The sequence below is a fragment of the Cyanistes caeruleus genome, chromosome 5 (assembly GCF_971803275.1).
Source record: "Cyanistes caeruleus chromosome 5, bCyaCae1.hap1.1, whole genome shotgun sequence".
Lineage (NCBI taxonomy): Eukaryota > Metazoa > Chordata > Aves > Passeriformes > Paridae > Cyanistes > Cyanistes caeruleus.
In genome coordinates, this window is record NC_141705.1 from 36332173 (window position 1) to 36357773 (window position 25601).

A 25601-nucleotide genomic window follows, 5' to 3' on the forward strand; every position below is an offset into this window, starting at 1 on the left:
TAACGTTCAATGATAAGGACTGAAGAAATGAAACAGGATATTACACCTTGAACAGGATAGCTTTGGAGGAAAAAAACGCCTACACCTGAGTGACCTTTGTAGTTGGACACACCTAGACACAGAAGTCTTTGTTTATTCATATGACTTGTGCTATAGCACTGTGTGATGTCTTTTTTTTTCTTTTTCTTCCCCATTCTGTAAGATCAAGGTATGAGATGTAAACAAATGCAGTGTTTAAGGCATGAGCAACAGCTCTAATCCTTACAAGTGTTTGCACAGCCCTGTGACTTCCACAGGAGCACAGAACTGCTTTCCCCAAAGCCCCCTCCCTGTCTGCAGTTGCAGCAACCACACCAATACCTCAACACAAAGATTTAGGTGACTGTCTTCAGGTAGATAACAACACCTGCACAGGGCTTGGAGGGACAGTTAGGGGTTTTTTTGATGGGAAACACACAGAGCTGAGGTGCCCAGCTCTGAACAGATCCCCTGCCTTGCTGAGCTCAGAAGGAAAAGGCAAGTTTGGGCTGTAAACTGTAAAGGTCAGTAGGCTGTCAGAGAAGAATAGAAGCATCTCCCCAGCTCTTCCTTCATTCCTTAGGGAGACTTTATTGCAGTAAACAGTGCTCTTTCCTCATGTTGTTTCATTCTTCATTTTTGGCATCCCATTTTAATGTCCTATGCTGTTGCTCTCAGCACACTCATGAAAAGTGAGAAAAAAATATTACTTATAGCACTGCATGGAGGGTACAGCCATGGGATGATACTGCTGCTGGTGATACTGCTCTGCTGCTGCTCCTCAGAGCTGAGAGCGGTGGGGACAGCCCTCTGCGTGCAAGTTGATATGATGAGAGCTCACATTTGTAAGGCTGCCTGCCAAAACTAAATTTGGGTTTGAGGATTTTTTTTTTTTTTTATATGGAGGTACAGGTTCTGCATGAAGCCATAGAAAAAGGTAAACCATGCATCTGTGATTTCATAGAAAGCTACATCTTTGGAAGATGATCAAGAGCTTTGTTGTTTTGGTTTGAGATACCCGAAGTCTCGCTGTCAGTGAACTTCCCATTAGCTATCCTAGGACAATGGTTTCTGTGCCAGGAATTTTAAAGCCCCCTGTGTTTTATCCCGAAAGAGAAGTAGCTGATGCCCACTGGGAGGCAGTACGGGCCAGTGGACAGAGTGTTCATGCCAGCCAGCCCCTCTCTCTGCCGGAACCACCAATGACAACAGATTGGAGAAGGTGTCATGTTTCTGTTTGACCATTATACCTGCCAGCCCTCATTCCTCAACAGCGAGCATCATCTACCTTTTTTCTTCTCACGCACAGGTCATGCCGTCTGACTTCAGAAGTATTAGGTTAATACTGACCTTTAAAGCTACTGAAGTAGCTTTATTTCAGTTGTATTCTCATTAAGGATGTGCTGAAGTTTCAAATTCTGCACTTACAGTTCCTCCTATCTAGTAAAGTGCCTAAGAAGACCTACAGAACATATTTTCTCTCTTGTTGAATTTGTATCAGCTAAGACAAAAAATTAAAATTAAATTTGGCATTGGATTGCCTCCAATTCTATTCAAAATTCTCTATTCAAAACCACTTTTCAAAGTCTTTTACAACCTGAAGAGAAAAAGAAGCAGGGTTAAACACAGGCTTTAGTTTCACTCAGTTACAAAATGTAAGTAAATATAAATTTATATATAAAAATATAAGTATATATAAAAGTAAAATAAATACATAATATATAAGTATATATAAACCATGATGCTTTTACTATGCAGGCAGTATTAAAACAAACCACAATTCTGTTATTAGAGAATTAATCAGTTTCTGTTAGATTGATGTTGAGTCATTCAAATATTTCAAACAGGCTGTCACAATGTTTGTATCTGTATGTGGACATCTACTGCTTGTCACACAGAAATCATATGTTCACTTCTCCATGTATGACTCCAGATAAATATGCAATGGCATTTAAGTCATTACAAAGCCTTGCTGCTCTTGAACCAGAGACCTATGGTGACCTGGAGGTGAGGTATCCGATTACCAATCCCCTAAGCCATGCATTTGCCGTGTAGATGGGGATTTGGGGGATGGTGTCTGGAGCAGGGTCACTAACCAATGTCAAAACCTCATGGAGTTGCTTGCATGGGACAAGTGTCTGGATGTGGATCTACCCCTTAACTCTTGTCCTGAGTATCTCACCACAAATACCACTTCGCTTGTTCAGAATGCAAAGTCTGAAAGGAAATTCCTACAGACTTTTGTACCTCTCAAGGTGAAAGTCACGTTTTACAAAGCTCCATAAGCTGCTGTAAAGGCTTCACTGTACATAAAACCTCACATTTTGCTCATTTGAGGGTTTTCTTCTGTCAACACATAGACAATCCTTGTAAAATCTGCAGTTCAGAGACCAAATTTTATTTCTACTTAGTGCAGAGAGCACAAAACACAACAGGGTTTTTTTTTTTTTGTCATGTAAATAGGTTTGAAATTAAATCTTTGAAATTAGCAATGGTGTGCTGGTTTTGGCTGGGGTAGAGTTTATCTTCATAGCTGGTATGGGGCTACATTTTGGTTTGGGGCTGGAAATACCAGGATGTTTTGGTTGTTGTTGCACAGGGCTTGCCCAGAATCAAGGCCTTTTGTGCTTCTTACCCTATCCCTCCAGACAGGAGGCTGAGGGTATGCAATGAACTGGGAGAGGACAGGGCTGCCTGCCACTGATCAAAGGGATATTCCAGACCATATGGCATCATGCTCAGGATAGAAAGCTGGGGAAAGAAGGAGGAAGGGAGAGGGACATTTGGAGTGATGTGTTTTGCCTTCCCTAGTCACCATCAGGTGTGATGGAGCCCCGCTTTCCTGGAGATGGCTGAACACCTGCCTACCCATAGGAAGGGGTGAACGAATTCCTTTTTTTGCTTTGCTTGTGTGCATGGCTATTCCTTTACTTATTTAAATGTCTTTATCTCAACCCAAAAGTATTCCCACTTTTACCCTTCCAGTTCTCGCCTACATCCTGCCGGGGGTGAATGTGTGAGAGGTGGTGTGGTGCTTAGTTGTCAGCTGGGGTTAAACCATGACAAATGGATTCGAGACCTCAGACAGTTACATTTCCCTTGGATGTTTCCAGATATAACTACCAGCACTTCATTAAGTGTAGTATTTCTCTACATGATACACTCGGGGCTTCATGTAACGGCAAACTTGGTCATGCTTTGATTAAAGGAAGTGTTGGAAAGTGCCAGCTGGCAGAAAGTTGCCTTCCTAAACGGAACACACTCAACACAAGCAGCACCAATCAAACTTTCCAGCTCCATATGATCTCTTTTCCCATCCTGACCTTCCATTTAGATGGTCATCTCTGAATAAAGCCTTTGCTGTTTTCTGCACTGTTGCTTTGGATCTGAGGTGAAGCCATTGACACTTAAGAAAAGCTCCTGCAGTGTCTTAGCCCTACAGCAGATTTACTAGTACTGCATATCAGAGTGCTGGGGTGTCCTGGTGGAACCCAAGACACACCTTCTCCAGTTTTCATCTGTGAAGGTGGGAACTCAACGTGTGGCTGAAGATGCCTGACCAGATCTCCCTCACTTTAAGTTAAACTCATACTCCCTTCTGACAGCATTCCCAGCATTTAAGGATTTGAAGAGAGATTTTGGATTAAGGAGGTGGTCACTGCTAGGAATAATCCAAAGGGCACAGTTTGGCATACATTATGATGAATATTAAGTTATGCCCTAAATATTTACAACGCATGAATATTTAACCTCAGAGCTGACAAAAAGGAACTAAAGTACAGGATTTTAAATTCTTCTTAATTTCTGAGATTGTTTTAAAAGTACTTTAATCAAATAAGTGCCTCTAGGGAGTACTTAATATATGCTTTTGCAACTTAGACTATGATTGCTAAATCTTCACTGTTTTGTGTTCATGATCTCCAGTCTTTAGTACCATTCTTCCTGTAATTCTCAATTATCCTTCTTTTTTTTAAGCCAGCAGTTTAGCCATGCATGTCCTACCAAAAATTATCCCTCTTTATTTCAGCATTTGAATAGATGCTTTTGGCAGAGTGCTGTTCGCCTCCTTTGCTTTTCCTGTCACTTTTATGAAGAATGTGTTATGAAGTTCCTGTCATTACACTTAGCCCCCATACTCCTGTCATGCCTACTTAGTCTGTTTTATTCCTGCAGTCTCACCTCTAGCTCCTCTTCTCTTTTCCCACACAGCAACAGTAAGCAAGCTCATTATTTTGCACTGGTCTGGATTCTACCAGTGTCCGGAAGATTGAAATATAAAATGATTTTTTTTCCAGCTACCCTTTCTGATAATGAGTACCAGTCAATGTTTACGAATTATGTTGTATTATTAATACTGCTTTTGTCTAAAAAAAATTAACTTCTTTTGCACCTACAAGTCCTCAAAATATCCACACTGATGAATGTTGACAATCCTTGACAGATTTAGAACTCATTAAAATAGTGGATGGGATGGTCTGTTACGTGGGCGTTTCATTTAAGTATGAGAAGAATTGGAATGATTCTGAGCACGGTTTTGCCATTTAAAAAGTAAAATATATGTTTTTAATCACTTTTCAAAGAAACTCTCACCTGTATTTTGAGTCAGACAAAAGTATGAGTAGTCATATACGTAGACTAGTCTCAGGTCTGGAAAATTTCCTTTTCCAAGGTGCCATATTTCTGAGCATTTCAAACAGAAATTAACTTGCATCATTTCCTGAATCTAGGGCAGAGAAAATTGAAATAGGTTGCTGCAATTTCTGTTATGCTGAAAAAGTGAATGCTGTAAACACCCACAATTTCAGATGCTGAGTTATTTTCTAAAAGAGTTTTCAAGTATTGTAAATTAGTGGAGTTAATTTGATGAAATTGTCAGTCTGAACAAGAACCACAATGCCTTTGAGAGAGAAAAATTGAAAATTTTACAACTGTAAATTAATTAGATTTCTGTACTTCTTAGGAATTTTGTTATTTAGTGATAAACTGTTGACAGTTTAGCAAATAAACAGCAACTTGAGTATTATAAATTCAGTGTCATTTATCAGCTATAAATGTTCAGTAAGTCTGACACAATTCTTCTCAGGATGTATTCTGCCATGTTCAAAATTAAACAAAACCTAACTGCTGCAGATATGAAGCATTTGTAAAGCATTAGAAAAGTTAAATAAAGCCAACGTGTCAAATCTGCACAAGATAAAGCCTTAGGAAGTTTCACAGACAAATAAAAAAAGACACTTAAAATTGGTTACATGGAAAAGTGTGGATGTACAACACTGACTAGATGCTAAAACCAGGATATGTTTTTGTTCCTTAGCTTAGTCACCATTTCAGAAAAAGTGGCCTGACTCATTTTACATAAATGCATAAAAGGTCCATGAATAATTACTGGAAAAGACCAGCCCAATAGATAGATTTATACACTGAATAACATTGCAGCGTTCTGCCAGACTGATTTTCACACTGGGGTCCTGGGGAATGGGAATGCTGTCTGCAACAGAGAATGATAGCAAGACTACTGCTGTTAGCCATATAAAGTATGTGGCATATATCACAAACTGGTAACTGGAAGTTAAGGTTCTTAGCAGCAGTGAATCAGAAAAGCATTTCTAGGCAGCTCCAAGCTTTCTAAATTCTTTGCAGATTTCAAAAACCGTAAGTTCAATGTTATTGGTAGTTGGAAACAAACACCACAATGCTGAGCAGCCTCTTTTCTTAGGAAACTGCCATTTGGAGAGAAATTCTCCAACAGTAGATTATTTCTATTATGTATTGTCTGACACCAGGTTGTATCGATTAGTAATTCAATGAGATGATTCCTTTATAAAAGGCATGTTTTGTGGGAATTGCAGGCAATAGCAGCTGTTGTATCATAACACTGCACACATTCAAGTCTTCTACTAAATATAATCATAATGAAATAGATTTCATAGGGCCTTTAGTGCACCATGTAGATTCAGAATTCTCTGGTAGTTCCCCTTTTCTCACGTCCAAAGCTACAGACAGATATTCTGACTTGGTACAAATTAAATGATTTCTAGCTTTTATTGCTTTAGCTCCAGTATTAACATAGTTAATTATTTCAAATTGATTTTTAGTATGTTTTCCATCTTTTTCCCAAACTGAGAGCTCAACAACAACAACCCAAAAAACCCCCAAACAAACAAGAAAACAAACAAAAAAAACCCAAAAAAGAAACAAACCCCCTAAAAACCAAAAAAAATCCCACCCCCCCCAAAAAAACCCAACAAAACAAACCCCCCCCCCCAAAAAAATCCTGAAAAAACCCAGCTCACCAAAAAAAACCCAAACCCAACCAATTAAAGGGAAAAAATTATTAGACATGTTAAAAAGATATTGAAATGAAAGTGAAGTATTGTAATAAAGTCATCATCTTGGCAAGCCAAACTCCACTGCTTTACAGTCACCCATGACAAGTAAGTGTGATAATGGCAGGATCTCATCCATCTTCAAATACTGCAGGTTTCCAGATCTCTCAACCCTCTTTTTCTGATATATAACAGTGTGCTGGTTTTGGCTGGGGTAGAGTTAATTTTCGTCACAGTGGCTGGCATGGGGCTGTGTTTTGGATTTGTGTTGAGCACAGGGTTGATAATGTGGGGATGTTTTTGTTCTTGCTGAGCAGGGCTTGCACAGAGCCAAGGCCTTTTCTGGTTTCTGTTCTGCCAGGCTGGAGGGGAGACTGGGGGTGCATGGGAGGCTGGGAGGAGACACAGCCAGGACAGGTGACCCAAAGTGACCCCCAGACCATGTGCCATCATGCTCAGTATGTAAAGTGGGGAAGAGGGAGAAAGAGAGGATACATTTGGAGTGATGTTGTTCATCTTCCCAAGTCACTGTTGCATCTGATGGGGCCCTGCTCTCCTGGAGATGGCTGAACACCTGCCTGCCCATGAGAAGCAGTCTGTGCTTGGTGTGCTTGGCTTTTGCTTTCCCCCTCAAATTGTTATCTTTTTATTATTTTGTCCATGAGTTCTCTGGGTTTTACTGTTCTGATTCTCTCCCTGATGCCGCTGGTGGGGAAGTGAGTGAGCAGCTGTGTGGGGCTTGGCTGTTGGCTGGGGTGAATCCATGACAAACTGCAATGATTTAAAAACTAGTTGGCTGAGTAATTGAATTAAAAACTTTTCTAAATTCCCACATGTGTGCAATTAGCAAGAAGCAGATCTCTAGACTGTACTTCTGTTTTTACTCTGGCTTAACTAGATCTTTGTTCTGAGTAGTGTGATTAAATCAGGGATATCCTTTAGGTTTAGATAGAGTTTACAGAATGAGTGGGAAAAGGTTGATGTACAGTTTTGTCCCTAAAAAAAAGTCACTTGTTTCAATTTGAAAAGCATATTTACAGAGCAGAAGACTAATCCAATTAACATTGCTTCAAATTAAACTGAAGAATCAATGATTTACTCTTATTCCCTGATTCTTATTCACTTATTCACTTATTCTTATATTATTATTCCCTTATTCACTGATCCTTTGAGTAATGAAAGCTGCTCCTGTAAACCTTAGCCCAAAGTGAAGTTTATTTAATTCCTGATTTACTATCAACAACTCTGACTTTTGTATATATCCCAAAATGAACACATTGTCTATGTAATTAATTGTTTTTTCTTTTTCCCTGCAAATGGTGCTTTGGGACAAAGCAGCAATGATAGGAAAACTTCAAACTCAATTAAAGCATGGTGATTTACAGCAGGACTTTTGTAGATTGTTGTCTAACTGCTTGAAAAACCTGGAAGACTTCTTACTAACCTCCAGGATACAGTAAGTGAACATGTCTTCAAAACATTTTAGATTTAAATAAGCAGATTTATAATATGACTGAAAATGAGTGTAACAATTTGCCTCTCTTTCAGGTTTATATCCAGTCTCTCCAAACTTGCCCTGCCAAGTCTTTGGTGTCAGGGCTGATTAGAAGAAAGTAGGAGATAGAGGCACTCTTCCTCCCAACATTTAGGTCAGCTCTGATACTCCCTCATGTGTATCTAGGCCACGTCTAATTAATCCCAGAATATTCCATCACTGCTGGATTACCTCTGTCAACTTCTCCCTTAGAAACCTGGCAGCAAGGATTTTACCTTAGGTGAAGATTTTCCCTATTCTAAAGGCAACTGGGAGTGGTTTTTTTCATTGTTTAACTACATAATGTTTATGCAACAACTTACAGAGCCCTTAGGATCTGAAGTATTTAGTAGAGGTGAATAGCTTCACATGAAATTACTGGAACATTGCCAGATTTAAACACAGCCAAGATTTCACCCCCAGTTGTTTTCAGGATGAAATTTACCAGCCCTCTCATCTCCAAGTTTGATGCTGCTATTCAAAAGAATCACATAAGTTTTATTTCCCTAAGCCAAATGTGAATATGAAGTGCTTAATCTAACTAAAATCAGAAAAGACAAAAGATCTAGAAGGCACAATAAAGATTCCACCTAAAAGCCTACTGGAGATTAGCAAAAGTTAAGGAACTAAATTGTATATTTGCGCTTTAAACTGCAGCCTGCAGTCTGCCATTGTCATTATTAGAATTACATAAACAGTTTGCAAAGACATGTAACAGCTCCAGGAGGTGCTTAAATCAAGAAATCCAACACGGTGGAGCAGTGGATATTCAACTGTTGACTGCTGAAAAATAACCCAGAGCACTTACTGACACTGCATCCATGTCCTGTGTATCACAATAGTGAAGCACAGAATCACAGCACTAAAACCAGACCATTAATTAGCAATGCAAAATTTATATGCAATTATGCATGGTGTTGCCTGTCTGAATCTGCACCACATTTGTATACCGAGGGTGAAATATCGTGACTTTTGGAATCAGTGCTCTGTAAACATGCATTCATCTGTGCAAAAAGCCAATGAATTTTTTCTTATTCCTGATGATAAAGACATGACAAGACAATTTACTACTTGCAGAGCAAGAGATACCTGTTATTGGAGACCTATTAATATGCACTCTAAAACACAGGCAAAGAACGGCCCAGGCATTTTTGCAGTGGGTGAGGTATGTTTTTTAACTCCACCCTCCACTTCTCAAATTTTGTCCTTGCAATCTCCTTTAGTTAAACATCAAAAGGATTTTCACTGCATTTTGTACAGGATTGTTGTGAAAACCTTCCTTTAAATACTTCTACTGATACCTTCAGAATTATTTAATGCTAAAAATGTAAATAAGATGCAGTAATTTGTCACATACTCATTCTCTTTTCCTATGTAAGTTGATTACTAAAGCAGGAAATGCTATTCATAAATGCTCATGACTAACACACTAAAAATCCATATAGTAAAACTTTTTTTTTTTTTTAACGTCACGAGAGAAATAGTCAATTCAGTATCAGGCACAAGTTTTGCCTGAGTTAAGATCTCCCTGCCCTCCAGATGTGCAGTTGTGGGTCACTGACATACTTAGCACATGTATTTGAGAAGTCATGTTTTATTTCATATTAGAATAGGAAGGCAGATTTTCTGAGATGTAAGGTGACTGCACCTGCAGCAAAAGGAAAATAGGTGTATTGCAACCACTGCCAATGCAGAGAAAGTGCCAAATCCTGCTGTCTTGCATTTAATGTCTTAGCATGAACACACAGATAGATAAAAAAACAATGTCATTTTGATAAGTGAAAAATGCACACTGACTGGTGATATGCTATTAAAAACACTCCAGCTTAGTGTAAGCCCTCACAATTCATATTTCTCTTCCAACAAGACAAGTCCCTACTATGGTATTGGACTTCACCAGAGGAGAAGGGCTCATCTTTTTTGTCATGGCCCACATTTCTGGCTGTATCTAAGAGTCCTTTAAGCATATGTGGCTCTGCCTGAATTTTGGTCATGTAGCTCAATTCAGAGCAGAAGGATGAACTATGCTTCTCCTGGTATTTTTAACTGTGATAAGCTTCCTGATGCCATGCATTAAGTAAGATACCAAAATAAGCTTGATGGTGTGGGACAGTACCATTACTAAGAGATTATAGCATCTTTGTCTTTTTGCTTTGGAGATTTACCCCTTCTTGTGCTTCATCACTCAGTTCAAACTCTGTACAAATTGTGCTTTAGTGGTGATAGCAACATGAAGACCCAAAAATACTCTCTAATCTCTTGTAATTCCCCATCACGTGCAATGCCCACTAGGCTACTAAATTTTTGCCATCTCTTCTGTGACCAGTATCTCAAACTCATCAGCCTTAAGTAGCAGAGCAAAAGTTACAGTTATTAGAGTTAGCTATAGTCCTCATGAGAGCATCTTGATGAGAAAGGTGTGTTATTTGTCTGGATTCTACAGGCTGTAAAGTTGGAATGTTATTGCTCTGTATGAAGCAGAAAAACATGAAGTTGCTATTCAAAAAGTGTATCAGTCATCTTCATTTAAAAATGCCCTTCATTCAAGAATGTGGATTTTAGACTCAGCTAGGCATAATTTTCCTTGTAACACCTACAGAAGTTAATTAAACTTTACAATCCAGACAGAGATGGACTATTAGCTTAGACAAGAATGATAAATAACTTGCACTCTGAGAGAGTAAGTACATATAGTACATGTAAAATGCATGCTATTATTTTAAAAAGAGCTTTTAAGTTTTTATGAGTGCCTACATGACTTGCATTGTTGTTGAAAAATTAAAATAGTTCACTGTATGCCTTGAATGCTAGAAATTGGTTCACATCATAATAGCGTCCTCTCTGACCATTCAAAGTTTTCACCCTTTCCTTCCTTTCCCTTTACTGCCCTTTTGTTAGTCTGTCATTCTTTCTACTCCCTCAAAAAAAAAAATAAAAAATATTGTTTTATATATTATGAATTCCTCATTAGGCTCCTGATACCAGGGTTCCAGTTTCCTGGTCAATTATCTGGGTACAGTTAGATGATTCTGTCCATTCAATTATGCACAGTAATCACCAGTAGGAAGACACATGTTTCACCGTGCACCATGGTGCATGGAAAGCACCAGCAATAGCATCAGCATTTACACTTGTTACACAGACTAAGATAAAGCCAGACCTTTTCTAAAGCTGGTGTCACAGCCTTCTCCCTGCTACTTGCAGGTGTAGGAGGATCTTCTCACAGTGACCAAACTTGTCTCCAGAACTTTGGGTGATACCAGGCTGTCACTGATGAAACCTGAGACCTGGTATAAAACACAAACAACAGGCAGAGTCACTCAGCAAATGGATGTCATGGTTCAAGAGCTTCTGACAGTCAAAGTCCTTCACAAATACCTGCACCCTGCCTAAGTTTATGACTTTGATGTTCCCCAGCTCTGTGTAAGAGCACATGCCTTCATTACAGCAATCCTTGTATTGTGCACCAAAACCTGAGCTCTAGAGAAGTGGCAGAAATCAAGCTAACTTGATTTCTGTTCTAACCTTCACTGCTACATCTTCACATAGTAGTCTTAACATACCCTACTTTCCACCAAGTCTAAGCTCAGGGGTTCTGGGGATGAGCATCCTGATGAGCTGTGAACCAAGCTAAAAAAAAAGAGCTTCTCTTTTCTTTTGACATAATAAAGGCCTGGTGTCCATTGTTGGTTCCTTCAGATCTGAAGTGCTGTCTTGTCCAACTTCTAAAATAAAGTTAAAGAACATCATTATGTAAATTGATCTGTCCATAAATCCTTAGCAGAAGCATCTGCTTTTCTTCATTCTCTTATGATGTTGTGTTTCAAATTCAATACATTATTTTATGTATCCTGCTGACAATGTTTATTTTAAAGAGCATGAAACTCTCAGTGCTCATCTATTCTTCCTGAATGCTGACAGTGCTCTGAGCACTGCACTGGCTCTCTGAAGCAAGAGAAATTAAACAGTCATATTAGAAATGGTTCTGCTTAACATCAGGACAGAGATTACCTTGCCTTCTTGTTTTGAAATTTCATGTATGCAAAATGCAAAAAGATCCTAGGAGCTCTGTAGGCTTAGCAAGGAGTACAAAGTTTGGGTACTGTTATGCTGACCTGGTTCAGCTCTTTCATTCTCTTCCTCTGTTGTCTTTTTGCTTGGTACGCTGTCTGTTGTGTATCCTTTTCCTGTGTTTGCTCAATTGCCTTGCACTCGCCAGTCCATGCTGTTATTAGAGCACCTACAGGATGGGGCATGTATTTGCAGTCTCTTAATCCTGGAAGAAGTTGAGATCTCAGGCAAGCACACACATGCACACAACAACCTACTTATCCAGGATTTCAGTATGTTTTCTATAGATACAAAAATCCTGCAGGAATTTCAAAAGGTGTATCTGCACTAATTAAAATCCGTATAATTTGCATGCCAGAGCTTTACTCGTCACCTCAAATTGCCCTCATCCACCCCAGTTTTAGCATTCATATCATCCTGCTTTGTTGTGAAGACATTTGAAAATGAGTTTCAAGCTCACAATCCATCTCTAAAGCAGTAATGAATCCTGTGTCAATTTTTGTTTTCAATAAACCAGCTTGCATGGCAAGTCACAGCTTTTATTACTGTCAAGTTTCTTAATTCTGTAAGACTCCTGAGGCTGGAATACCTGCAGCTGTTCAGGATCATTGACTAGGTATTTAACCTCTGAGAGTATAAGAAACTTTTGTGCATCAAATTCTGCATAATGCTTTTTTTGGGTAGTATTTTAATAAGCTTTCATCACTGTTTTTGCCCAATTATTCTTAAGGTCCACAGGCTATATGCTGAGTATGTATAAATCATGCAGCTCAAAATACATCGAAGAAACTGTATTCATCAGTCCCAGGATTTGGCTTCTTACTTCCAGTTTTACCATGCTTTTCTTTAACTAATCTTGTGAATGCCTTAACCACATCCACTTCCTACTGTACTCCTCTCAATCCCTTTCAATTACCTCCTTCACTTATAACATCCCCTCCCCCAATTATTTCCTTATAAATCCTTTTAAATCCTAATTTTTCTTCTCCTTTTTTTTTTTTTTTAATTAGCTAATTGTTAGAAGCATTTGTAACTCTTTTAAATTGTACTTCTGAAAGCATTGTGGTATGTTGACTCTAAGGGCTAAAGTTTCTAAGCAGCTTTCAGAATAATGAGATTTGTGGGCATGACTCCCTTGCACTGCTATAAAGATTTACTCTTTAGCGTTTAAAGAGTTCCAAAAAATCAGTTTTTTTGTGCTGCTGGCTTGTAAACACCGTGCTTGGAGCATGGATCCTTTATGGCAGAGTTATCTTTTTCTTTTTCAAATTACTTATTGCGCTTGAGGAGCTTGTGAACATCGACCCTTAACTTTATAACCCAAGGGTGTGTCATCCTTAGCAGCAGCTGATATATGCTGTAGTTTTTTTCTAATTTGCCTCCACTCTGCACTTAGCATTTGTGTGCATAAAATATTTGCACTACAAATTTCTTTAACAGGCAAGTCATTTTCTTTCTTTGCCTGACCACATTTCCACTGATAAGTAGCAGAAACTTGTAGATACCTTATGGAAAGTCTCAGTCCAATCAAAAATGGTAGACTCAACGGGCCACACTTCTCAAGTTAGCAATGCCCAAAAAGTTAATCTAAAATGTTTGGGTTTTGCAGACAATTGTTCCTGACATTTCATAGTCCATTATGCTCTCTACTGTTATTTCCCATCAGGTTGCATGACAAGTAAGCCTTCCTCACATGGAACTATTGCCTGCAGTACGCCTGAGCTGCTGATTTGGGCCGGGTTTGCTGGGTCTAACCTCAGATACCTCTGTTTGCCTTCGCAGTGCTGCTGTAGCACAGGAATATCAGAGTGCCAAACAGGGTGAGGTGGCTTCACTGATTGCACCGGCTGGTGCTCGAGTATTTGCACTGCCTGAGGCCAGCCCGGCACTCCTCCACCACACCTGCTGCTGTGTGTGCCCTCCCTGCGTGCTGGGGGACATTTGTCAACCTGAAATCCAACTTCCTGATGCAATCCAGGATGCAGCCACGTATTACTGCTTTTTTTTCTTCCTTCACCTCCCCTGGGACAATGAAACCACATCTCATCCTGCTGTTTTCTTCTGAGCTAGTCAAAGCTTGGAAGCCTCTTGCACATCAAAAATGCATATTGTGCTACTGCTTCCTCAAGATATCACCAGGTTTTGAGTGCCACGGTTTTGCCCCATCGGCAGCTTTTTGGTTAGCTGATACCATTAATCATGAGCTATGGGAAACATAATTACAAAGAACTGGAGAATAAGAATGCTATACAAGTCTCCTGGAAGGGAGGGAAGGAGAAAAAAAAAAAAGCAGCTATCTAGTACACGTATAGGTTTTCACACATGGCCTCATTTGCCTTCCACTTTCCTCAGGAATTACGCGATAGTCATTTTACGATGACCCTGTTATCATAAAGTTATACATATGCCTAAGTAATTTGATAACTGTGGTACTAAGGCTTATGCTGTGTCTGTCATGCTGCCCAAAGCTGCATAAGTATATTGACTTTTCCATAATTAAAATAGCAATACCCATTCACTGGAATTAATTGTTTGCTGAAGAAAAACATAACCAGAACTGTTAGCTACGGATTTTCACAGACCCTGGAAAACGTTAAGGTTACAAGAATAACATGCATAGACATGAAAAGCTGAAAGACAGGTAGAAAGGTAAAGAATTGAAAGAGTTAAAAACTGTCAAGTATTTCCACACATTAAAGTGTTTAGAAGGCTTCATTTTTATCTATTCTTTACACCAGCTATGCTTTTATACTTATTTATTAAAGCCTTTACATCTTAGTAATACTACTGTCACACCAAGCATTTGTAGGTATATTAAAGTGTTTTCATTTTGAAGAAAAAAGCCTCCTGCATTCAGAATCACCTCCTTGCTTAGCATGCACTGGGAGTAGAGAAGGTTGCAGTACTGAGGATGTGTCTGCATCCTCAATACATATTCCCATTTATCACCTTTTAACTTCTCCCCTTTAAATACAGAGGCTTTGGGGAGGGGTGTGGTGGTGGCATATTTTTTTTTTTTTTTACTTCATTTTGCTGCCCAGTGATGTGACTTGGCATGGCTGCTTTAGGGGAGGCAAAGGAAAGGCGATTGGAGTCGAGCTTTTTTGTGCCTTGGCCAGCACAATGTCTCAGGTCAGTGAGCTGAGCTGCCTTTGCTGCTGTGCATTCACCTTCTACCCTGTATTAACCCCTGCAGCTTTAATACACCTTTTCCTAGAGAAAAAAATGTTTTTCTTCCCAACATATTTGTTCTCAGATATAGTATTGACAGGTTTAAGGAAGCATTGTAGAAATGCTTTAAGCATGGGAGAGTGAATTCCTGCAATCACATACAGCCTTAAGCATGAAAGGGTGCATCAAGAATTGTAACGCTTTAAAAAGCTTTCCACTCAGAAGGTGATCTTGCCTGGATCTGCTAAATTGATCCAACGGTTCCTACAACACCAGGATGTCACAAGGGGTGGGACCAAGTTGTGTCTGAGAACCCCAGATCTGGTACTGCAACAAGCACTCCCAACAGCAGCGTGCTGTGTTTTATATCTGCTCTGCCAAGTGCTGGACTGGGACAGTGCAGAAAAGAAGCCAAAGACAAGATATTTTCTCCTTTTTGTGCCGGCTCTTGCAACTCTGGGGCTTTTTCCATAAGGCCTCAGTCCTTACAGCCTTGTAAGTACATACTAGCTGTGACAAACCACTGAAGAAAACCACAATCTTCCCATCCTTGCTCCCCAAGCTCTGTCACCCTCCAATCCCCCCTAAAACCATGCAGGATGCTTAAATAGCCCTAAAGGAAATAAAAACACATTAAAAATATGTTTTATGAGATAAACTGGAAATTTTGTGTGCTCGCCCTTGGCAAACTATTTTGTCTTTTCAGCTTCAGACTTGTGCCTTTCCCTTTGAGGATAAAGGGTTTCCCAGGGTTTCTAAAGGACTCCAGTGACCTTTTCTGGACTCAGCTGGCTTTTTCAGCAGGCAGCACTTCTGTTGCCATGGCAGTGGGAGCCAGGGCCCCAGCTCTAGTCAAAAGGGTTGGTGGATTTCTTCTGAGGCATCACTGCCACAAGTAATAGACCAATTAGGTGAGGATATATAGATACTGCCTGGGTTATCTGACATGGCCTATATTTTGCTACAGATAGGTAGCTAAGGCATTTATGGAGCAAATTACTCCTTTGTGAATTTTGTCATGCAAAAGGTCTACTTTGAGACCGCTTCTATACTTAACTTCACTGTGGCCTGAGAACATGTGCTTCAAAACAGTGAGCGGTGGTGCAAACTATAAGGGGAGCATAGCAGCTCCATCTTTTTGGGGAGAAGCCAAATGCCAATAGGCATTCTCCTTGTAAACCATATTTCATTAAGAACTAGCAGACTTCTTGCCCCCTCCACATGAGCAGCTGCTGTTCACAGTCAGTCACAAACCATCCAGCACTGCAGAGCCACACAATTTTCACTGGGGTTTGGCTTTGCAGATGGAACATCTCCACGCAAGTAAGCTCGTATTTGACCCTTGCACCCATCTGTCACCATTACAATCAATAAAGCTTAGAGAGAGGCCTGCAATCCACTTTGTGACCAGATGCACTCTAATGACAGCAGTACAAAATTCCCTTGTGCTAGTTCACTCAGCTCACAAGATACAGAAGGACCAAGAGTCTGCCCCAGGGGTATGCACTGACTGGGCTCTTCCTAGCCCTTCTTTGCTCCCTGCTGATATCTCCCCTCACTTCTCCATAATATTTGGAAAAATAGGTGCTCTGTGCAGGTATTTTTTGATTCTTTTTTTCCTCTTCAGTCAACTGATGAGATCATATGTTTGGGTTTCCTGGTGTTGGGTTTGTTGGGTTTTTTTCAAGAAAACCAGAGAAAAGAGAGGGACCAAGATCCATTCTCAGTGAAAACTTTCTTCTTTGGTGAATGTTAGCAAATGGTGCAAGATTGCTAAACTAACAAAGAGGTTATGTTTTGTACATTGCTTAAAAGTAGAATATTTATGAGCTTATGTTGGTTCTCCCCAGAAAAGCAAATAAAGACTATCTATCTATTTTAAAAAAAAAAAAAAAAATCTAAAAAAAAAATCCACAGGAAGCTAAACACACCTTACATGTCACATGCTATGAAAACTCGGATCTAAATCACTACTGCTTTTCACAGAATATAAATTCAAAGATGCCAGACAAGGTCTAATCCTTTTACTTACAGAAAACTGCTTGGCACACAAATAAAAAAACCTTAGTTAAAAAAAAATTTAATCTTTAAATGCATACATAAACTGCTGTTAAATAGTCTGGAAATTGCTGCTCTTCTGGGCAGAGTAAATATTTTGTGATACACTGTTGTCTCTTCATCTGAAATGCAAACTGTTTTCTTTATTACTGATATAATAACACTTTTTTAAAAGATGAGCTTCAATATTTGCATATATCACCACTGTGCTCAGATACCAAGTAAAGAATATTTCAGTAGGCAAATAATAGAAAAATACTTAGTTCCCCTTCTTCAAACATGTGCTTTAGAAGGGGATTGTTTTGTTTGATGGAAGCTCTCAGGGGAACTGGAAACACAGACCTTATTCATGACTAGATTTTCCTTAATTTCATCACATATGCATTGACAAGACTGTTCTGAGAATCACCACAGCTCCAGCCTTTAGGTGTAAGCTAGCTGAATGTTATCTCAGTAATGGGTCAGGTGAAGATCTAATGCAAGAAAAAGATTTTTTTTTCTCATGAAACAGAAGTTCAGCAATACTCCCTATACCAAAAGTAGCTAGTACACAGGACATGAAGTTTATTGTTCTTGCTTTTCATTTACTGGAAATTAAGATGTGGCAGCTCCTAAACCAACATAGCCATTTCTTAACAGAAAAGCTGTGTCTCACCTCCATCCCCTCCCACAAGCTGCAATCTTAGAAAGAATTAAATAGACAGTTCTTGCTCTCATGTCTACAACCCCAAATGACTTAACAAACTCCCTTCTGATACTGACACTTGACTTGCCAATATCAAGAAGTTTAATCACTGACCTGATTTTTGGTTGGTGTGGTCTCATGTCAGTTGTGTGTCCCAGTCCTTGAAGAGTCGGGGTGATACCATCTTAAAGAGCCACAAATGCAGGTTTCTTGTCACGAACACAGAGAAGGCTCAGCTGGTCACTAAGGAGGAGGTACAAACAAGACCCCAAGTGAATCAGCTGAAAAAACCGCAACCCTGAGCATATACTTGTAAAGGGTTGTAAAGATTTACATAAATCTTTGACATGGTCTATTGCTAAGTGGGATTGATGAGGAGCTGTCAGTTCCTGACTCTGATTGCAGTCTCCTGTGCTGATGGTACCAGCATAGACCCTTCCTGGGTCACCTGAAGTATGTGGGGTGGCCTAAGGAGGCACTTCAGGGGGATGTCCAATGATGACTGGTTTTCTGCTCTCCACTGGAGTTCTGGGAAGCACTGAGGAGATGACAATAACCAAGTAATCCAGACAAAGTGCACATCATCTCCTCTAGTTGAGGCAGTAGCTATAGAGCCATCCTCTGTGGCAAAGAGCTGTGAGGAATTAGTTTGCAGGTGCTACTACCAGGGTTAGTCCCCCACAGCTGCCCTTTCTGAAGCCTTCCCACTTAGGACACACTATCCTTCTTATCAGATTACTTCCCCCTGCCAAAATAAAAGTTTGCCCTGGCATTTCCTTAAAGTAGAAGCTTATCAATTCTAAATTGGAAGGCATGAAATAAAACAGTGGTGAATGTCACTCAAGGATCACTTAGGCAGAAGGAAATAAACACTACTAACTCCTGTGTTTTTTCTTCTTAAAAGCAAAAAATAAAAAGGAGTTAATTAGAGCAATCATCCAAATGCAAACAGACACTCTCTTCTGCATCTACTCACCAAAGCTTCCTGCTGAAGAAGTCACTACAATTTCCCTTCAAAAATCAGAGGGCAGATACTGGTGCTGACCAGGAATGCAGACATATCTCCTTCCCACCTGGCTGTGGCAGCACATTGTCCAGACCTCAAAGCAATTCCCATTGTGCAGACAGGCAACACTCTTCCAACCAGTGCAGGGAATTACCAGTCAGAGAAGCAGGGATGTAAGCACCACCAGTGAGCAGATAATGTTCACAGATGTTCACAGCTATTGCCCAAGCTGGTGGTGCACAGGCATTTCATGGTGGGAATTCAAGGGCAGCTGCCCCATGCAACGCCTAAGGTGGAGCTGTGTTTGCAGGCTGAGATCTTATCACTGACCTCCTCTGTCAGAGATCTCTGCTATCTCTGCAAGAAAGTGCCCAAGGAGCAGGACCACAAAGTGCTCTCACTCTTCCCCATCCACAGACACTGCAGAGGAAGGAGGAAGGCCAGGAGGTAGGAGCCAGGCTTGGATTCTCTCCTTGACTAGCAGGAATACATGAAAGCATCTCAGCCTGGAAGTAAGAGTCAAAGCAGAAACTCACCCAATCTCCCTGTCCCTCTTCCCAAGCTGAGAAGCTGCATTTGGAGTTGATAATCTTGCTCCAGTAACTGTAGTGTAACTCTCATTTCTCACATGCTTGCAACCAGGAACGGGACATTCATTCCAATGCAAGATGCAGTTCTTTCTCTTCTCCCTGCAACAAGTCTTATTACTCTCCTAATACACATGTACCTGCAAGAGCTCTTTAAAGCTTTTTCCTTGGAGGTTTGCACCTGATGTTATCAAAGGTAATTAGATAATTGACACACAATTCACAGAAGGCTCTCTGGTTTCTTTATACATGGTATTTTCCTTGGGCTGTGAACTTTAAATGATGCAAATGGCATTGTTTAACAGCTTTTAACTTTAGGCTATATTAAAACTAATGCCTAATTGATCTTAATGTATCTAAACCACTTTATTGTTCTTTTGGTAATAATTCTGCTTTGTTCCTAGTTGCTCCCTTTCCAAGGGTTGTGCCTGTAATGTTAATGACTCCAGTCTGTTTAGGGACTTGATAGAAGTTTTTGTTATTTGTCATAGCCCCATGACTGACAGTTTGTTTTGCTGCTATAATCACCGTTTCAGGGGGAAGATACTTACCAAGATTTGTTTAATAGAACTGCCTGTAAGAAATTAGTCCCAAACAGTTTAAGAGGAAAGGTTAGGTAGAAAATCACAATTTTTTTCCCTGATTGGGCTGTCTTCAGTTTGTATTTGACTACAGTATCCTTTTAGCTCTCTAGTCAAGGAGGAGTCACATTTTCAATGCATGCTTATGGTTCTTTTAGTTTTGCTAGTTTTGATGCTCAGAGATCCTTGGAAGAAATGTTCACTCTAACTGCTCCCTCAGAAACAAATAAAAATTATATTGTGTCCACTTAAATCTTACCACAACTCTGCCATATGCAGTAAATGTCAGGGATGGATTTAATCAATGATTTCCAACTAGAAAGTTTTAGGATAGATGTACAGAACTGATGAATTGAAGTGTATGGGTATGCATAAAACTAAGTTATAGCACCTAAAGAGGCACAAATTTTTTAAAAAAGAAAAATAATTAATTTCAAGGTAAATAATAATCAACTATTTCTTAGTTTTTGAAGATGATTGATTGACTAATACTATTCATCTATATGACTCAAACTTCTTCAGTTAATCCTATTTATGAAGATATATTTTACGTCTTTATCAGTTGTAGGTAGAAGAAAGACTAGTGGTGCTGGGAATTTCTAGGGATTTTTTTGTTGTTGCTTTTTTTTTTTTTTGGTGTGGAAGTGGGACAAATAAATCTTGACTTACATGACTTTTTATTGGAATCAAGTCCTCACAAACTTTTTCAATGCTTCCTAACTTGTCACTTGAGGACTATTATGTGTATACAACTGTTCTGTCCTCACTCCTTTATTTCTCTTATTTAGGTGGCCATTCAAAACACGATTTATAGTATTGCCAGAGCTAACAGTGCTCTTTGTTAAGGGAGAGGACTTTGTTTTCTCTTTCTGTTGATATTACATGGTTGGCACGGCTGGAGCTGTGGGAATGGCAGCAGCAATATGGCCCTGGGTAGCCCCGCAGCTGGTTGGGCTTGTCCGGTTCTTCACCCACTCGACACAGCAGGTTATTTTAGCAGCAGGAGATGTACAACAAACTGAAAAAATTATGCTGTAGCTTCTGAGAGGTATTTATTAATTCAGATCATGGTAATTTTTTGAAACTGCTGTTTAGCAATCTTTTACTTTGCGTAATACATCCAAATATAAAATAGGACAGGTGCACAATTTTTATTCCATAGTTCAGCTTCTTAATTACAGTCCAGAAATTTACAGGCATGTGCTCTCTGTAAATCCTTTAAGCATGTCCTGAAAACATTATTGTAATGCATCATTAAGTTGGTCAGTTTCTACAGCTGTTGTTTAATACCATCTAAGCCAACTATCTCAGACTAGTCAGCACAGAAGTGTATATTTTAATTTTACTTATTATAATGTATATATTACTAATTGTAGTCTATTGTATAATACTTTAAATGCACACACCTGAAAATATTTTCCCCATTTTTTAGAGAGCTATATTTCCTAAATTACAATAACCAAATATTTTGACCTTGTTTCACAGAAAATTAGAAAACTCTGCCTTGCTTGTTGATTGATCTCTACTAGCTGCCTATCAGCCCAGCTCATTACTGGCTATCTTGCCTACTGGCATTGGACAGGGATTACACAAAGTTGTCTCCAGTTCTTCTTGGCCCTTTATATATAGTTTATAATAGTTGAATTGCCAGGAAATATTTTGTCCTGAACGTTGTTTAACAGCAAGTGAAGGCTGTAATTCCAGACTCTCAGAAAAGTGAGAGAAATGGATATTTTGCAGGATACCTGCAGGAAAGTGTGTTTATTCACAGAGATGCCTGGAAAACACTCTGACCGTCAGAAAGACTAGCTGATAAGTAGAAGCACCTCAGAGGCTCAGAAGGGACCATGTATTTCTATTTTGCTACCTAGCACTTGTTAACAATAGATGTGTGTGCGTGTAGGTGTGTGTGTGTGTGTGTTTGTGTGGGCTGGACTGCTGGAGGTGTTGAGAGATACCAATGAACCACATTACCTGGAGAGCTGGGCAGTATCGAGCTACTTCAATCAACGGAGTTTGAGGTGGAAAACTGCAGGTCAGGCCAAAGTTGGAAGGAATGTACACCTTGCCAGGATAACACCAGTGCAGAACAATCTCCAACCCCAAAGAACAGGTTTGTATAGCCATGCTGCTATGTTTTTTGTATGAAAAACTCCCAGCAGAGGCCTGATGCATCACTATCCTTCCAGGTATAGACTACCATGATATGCTTTGATGTAGAGCATTAGCTGCAACTTGGAGGCTTATGACAGGAACAAAGGAAAACAAACTTCAGAATCATAGCATCATAGAATCATAGAGTGGTTTGGGTTGGAAGGGACCTAAAAAATATTATCATTCCAACTCCCCTGCTGTGGTTAGGGACGTCTCTTCCCTTAGACCAGGTTGTTCAAAGCCCCATTCAACCTGGCCTTCAACACTTCAAGGGATGGGGCATCCATTACTTCTCTGGGCAACCAATGCTAGTATCCCACCATCCTCACAGTAAAGAATTTAGCCCTCTCTTTTCCAGGCTGGAAAATCCTAATTCTCTTAGCCTTTCCTCACAAGAGAGGTGTTCCATCCCTCTAGCTCTGCACTTGCTCCAACAGGTCCATGTCCTTCCTGTGCTGGGACCACAGAGCTGATGCAGCCCTGCAGGTGGGCTCTCAGCAGAGCAGAGGGGCAGAATCCCCTCCCTCCCCTGCTGCCCACACTGCTCCTGGTGCAGCCCAGGACATGTTTGGCTTTCTGCACTGTGAGTGCCCATGGCTGGGTCATGTCCATTTAGGGGGTCTTGTTTTTCTTTTGTATGAAACCCCCATTCCTTGGCTGACAATCCTTTGGACAGTGCATTTGTACAGCCTTTACACTAGTACCCTGCTTTCCTAGGAACTTTTTTAGTGAAAGGACAGGGTATAACTTTTATCCATATGTTCCAGTCACAAATAAATTCTGGAGGTGCATAAAGACATACAGGAAATCAGTGAAATGATTCTCTTCTAGCAGGAAGGAAAAGGCGATGTTTTACTGCCATCTCTGCAATTGTTGCTTTGATAATGGGAATCATTATAGATATTGATTTTGCTGACATGCTGGGGAATAAACAAGAGCCCTGTACATCTGCAAGCAAAAGGCTGCTGCACATTAGACAATCTCTCTCTTTTTGTAAATAAAGCCCCTCTGACTCTCTGCAGCTTGACTAGAGGTAAACTTGTATCATGTACTCAACACAGATTACACATCCACTTCAGATTTGGAAAAATGCCTTCAGTTAAAGTTGTTATAACCCCTTGGTGGCTTATAAAAAAAAAAACCCACTTTAAAAAATATTTGTACTCAGTTTCTTGTATTCATATTAGCTCAGTAGGGATAATCAAATAACAACTTGAAGTCAGGAAGTTCAGCTGCTTCTAAACATTTGTACAAAGGATATCCACTGAATAAGGTGCTTCCTGTTCTTACATACTCCTGTCTCTGGGCAGCACTGAATTTTGAAAATGGATGAGAAAGTAGATCACCAATGCATTTTTTTCCCCTCAAAGTTATTTGTCTGTCTGTGCTCTGATCTATAACTCCTCCATGGACAAAATCTGTAGTGAGACTACAGAATAATAATGATAGAACTTCTCCCTTCTCCTCAGGTGCCTTTCTCCTCCCCATCCCTCTGCTAGAACAAGCCAGGTACCCCGAGGCAGAAGGGCCTAAGGCTCTGCCAAGTCAAGATCAAAGCAGCTTTAGTCAATCTTATCTTGAAGAAGGGATGTGCAACAGCAGAAATACCTTTGGCACAGAGCAGAAAGGTGGGAAGAAAGAAGACCAGGATTCTGGCAGATAGTGAAGGGAAGAAACACAAAATAGAAAAATAGCCATAAAATAACTGAAATGCATAAAAGAGGTGAATGCTGCAAGGAGCCAGGAAGGCAGAACCACAACTTTTTTTTTTTTTTTAAAAAAAAAAGGGGCTTTTTTTCTTTTTTTTTTAAGAGCTGTATGTGATGTCCGAAGAGAAACGCTTGTTATCTTGATCTGTAAAGGGAGTAGGCAGAGCTACTTCACATTGATCCAAGTTGACATTGCCTAGGAAAATTTAGCTAAACACCTTTCTTCTTTCAAAAAAGCTTGAGATACAGAGAAATCTTAAACTGAGGTTAAAAAGTGGACCATAATGTTCTGCTTCTACATACTATCTAAAAAGTATCCTCAGGAACACATACACCTTTGGTGGAAAATGCAGAACAAACTCAAGGGCCCATGTATTTCACAATCAATACATTTCAGATGAGGCCATTCTCCTTATTCTAAATTTAAGTCCTTGCAAAAGGGCTTGATTGCCTTCCAGTTCCTGAATATTTGTGATGGAAATAAACATGCAAGCCCTGCTATGAAGAGGTATCCAAAATTATCAGAGGCTGGCCCTTGTAGGTCATACTTCCTTCATATACGGAATTAAACCCAATTCCAATGTTTTCCATTTTACCACCTATTTCCTCCTTCCTCTCTCAATTAAACTGCCAACTCCTAATCTCACCATTTGGCCTTTCACCTCCTTGAAAGCTCACAATTCTTGATCTTCTTAATCTAGGATCATTACCATCAATCACTCCTTTAGGCTAGTCTTTTTTTTCACAGAGGGATGCCAGAGGCCTACAGATATTTTGGGCTGATTGTTTTAGTTCTGGTTCCAGTTGGGGTTTTTTACTAAACTGTGCCTAGTGGTAAGGTTTGCCAATTAGATGCTTCAGAGTGAATAGCAGAAATTTGCTTGGGCTGTGGTTCCCTCCAGGTTGAGTCATTTAGTGGGTAGATCAAGGATTAACTTAATTAAATCAACTAATACTTTGACAGTGTTAGGGATCCTGACAGTGTTAGGGATCCTGATAAGATTAATGAGGACTAAGGTTAATGAGGACCGAATTTTCCTTTCCTATGTCTTAATATCTTTAAGATAGTACCACTCACCAGACTTGCCTCACTGCAACTCCCCTTACATTCCATTATTCTGTACACTGTCCATGATATCTATCTCTCGTCTTACTCATCTGCTTCTATAAAATGCATCATTCTGAGTTTTTCTACATCTTTTACTGAGTACAGGCTTTTCTGCTGGCCCACTTTGCAAGGCTCCTTCTCATTCATCTATTCCCTGAAGCATCCACTGAAGTGGCTGCACAAAATATACAAACTCCTCTTTATGTATAATTAACCTACAGTGCTGTGGTAAACACACCTTTAGATAGCCACAAATTATAATTGTTTTAACCCATGTCCTCTTTGCTCCTCTGTTGCCTGCATTGTTTTCATAAGGCCCACTGAAGCACCTAATGCACTGCCAGGTTCAGTGGAAAAGAAAAAAATACTGAGATAACAGAAGCCTAAGAAACAAAGAGAATCTTAAGCCATACCAGATTGCAATGTTTGAATGCAATTTTTTCAGAAGCTCTTCCTAGATTTTTTTCTCCTCTGGCACTGTGCTGTCCAAATGCTAGTAACACCAGTTTCAGAAGTCCTGCCCCACTGATATTAATGATAGATGGAAAGAACAGAAAACCAAAGAGGAAATATATTTTCTGAATGCTGCCAAA

General features: G+C 39.8%; 2 long non-coding RNA genes across 3 annotated transcripts in view; one reads left to right on the forward strand and one right to left on the reverse strand.

The window, feature by feature from the left end:
* The window catches only part of LOC147653044 (uncharacterized), a 78123-nt gene that overhangs the window by 2299 nt on the left and 50223 nt on the right, over positions 1 to 25601 (forward strand). The window lies entirely within an intron of this gene.
* Positions 1745 to 19586, reverse strand: LOC111927911 (uncharacterized). Of its 2 annotated transcripts, XR_015287171.1 has the most exons (6): positions 19406 to 19583; positions 18840 to 19289; positions 17978 to 18106; positions 11994 to 12154; positions 11039 to 11165; positions 2456 to 4741 (listed from the first exon to the last, which is right to left on the reverse strand). It is a non-coding gene; the product is annotated as an uncharacterized LOC111927911 (long non-coding RNA). The 2 variants fall into 2 exon arrangements; XR_015287172.1 differs by lacking the exon at positions 18840 to 19289 and having other exon boundaries at positions 1745 to 4741; positions 11994 to 12118; positions 19406 to 19586.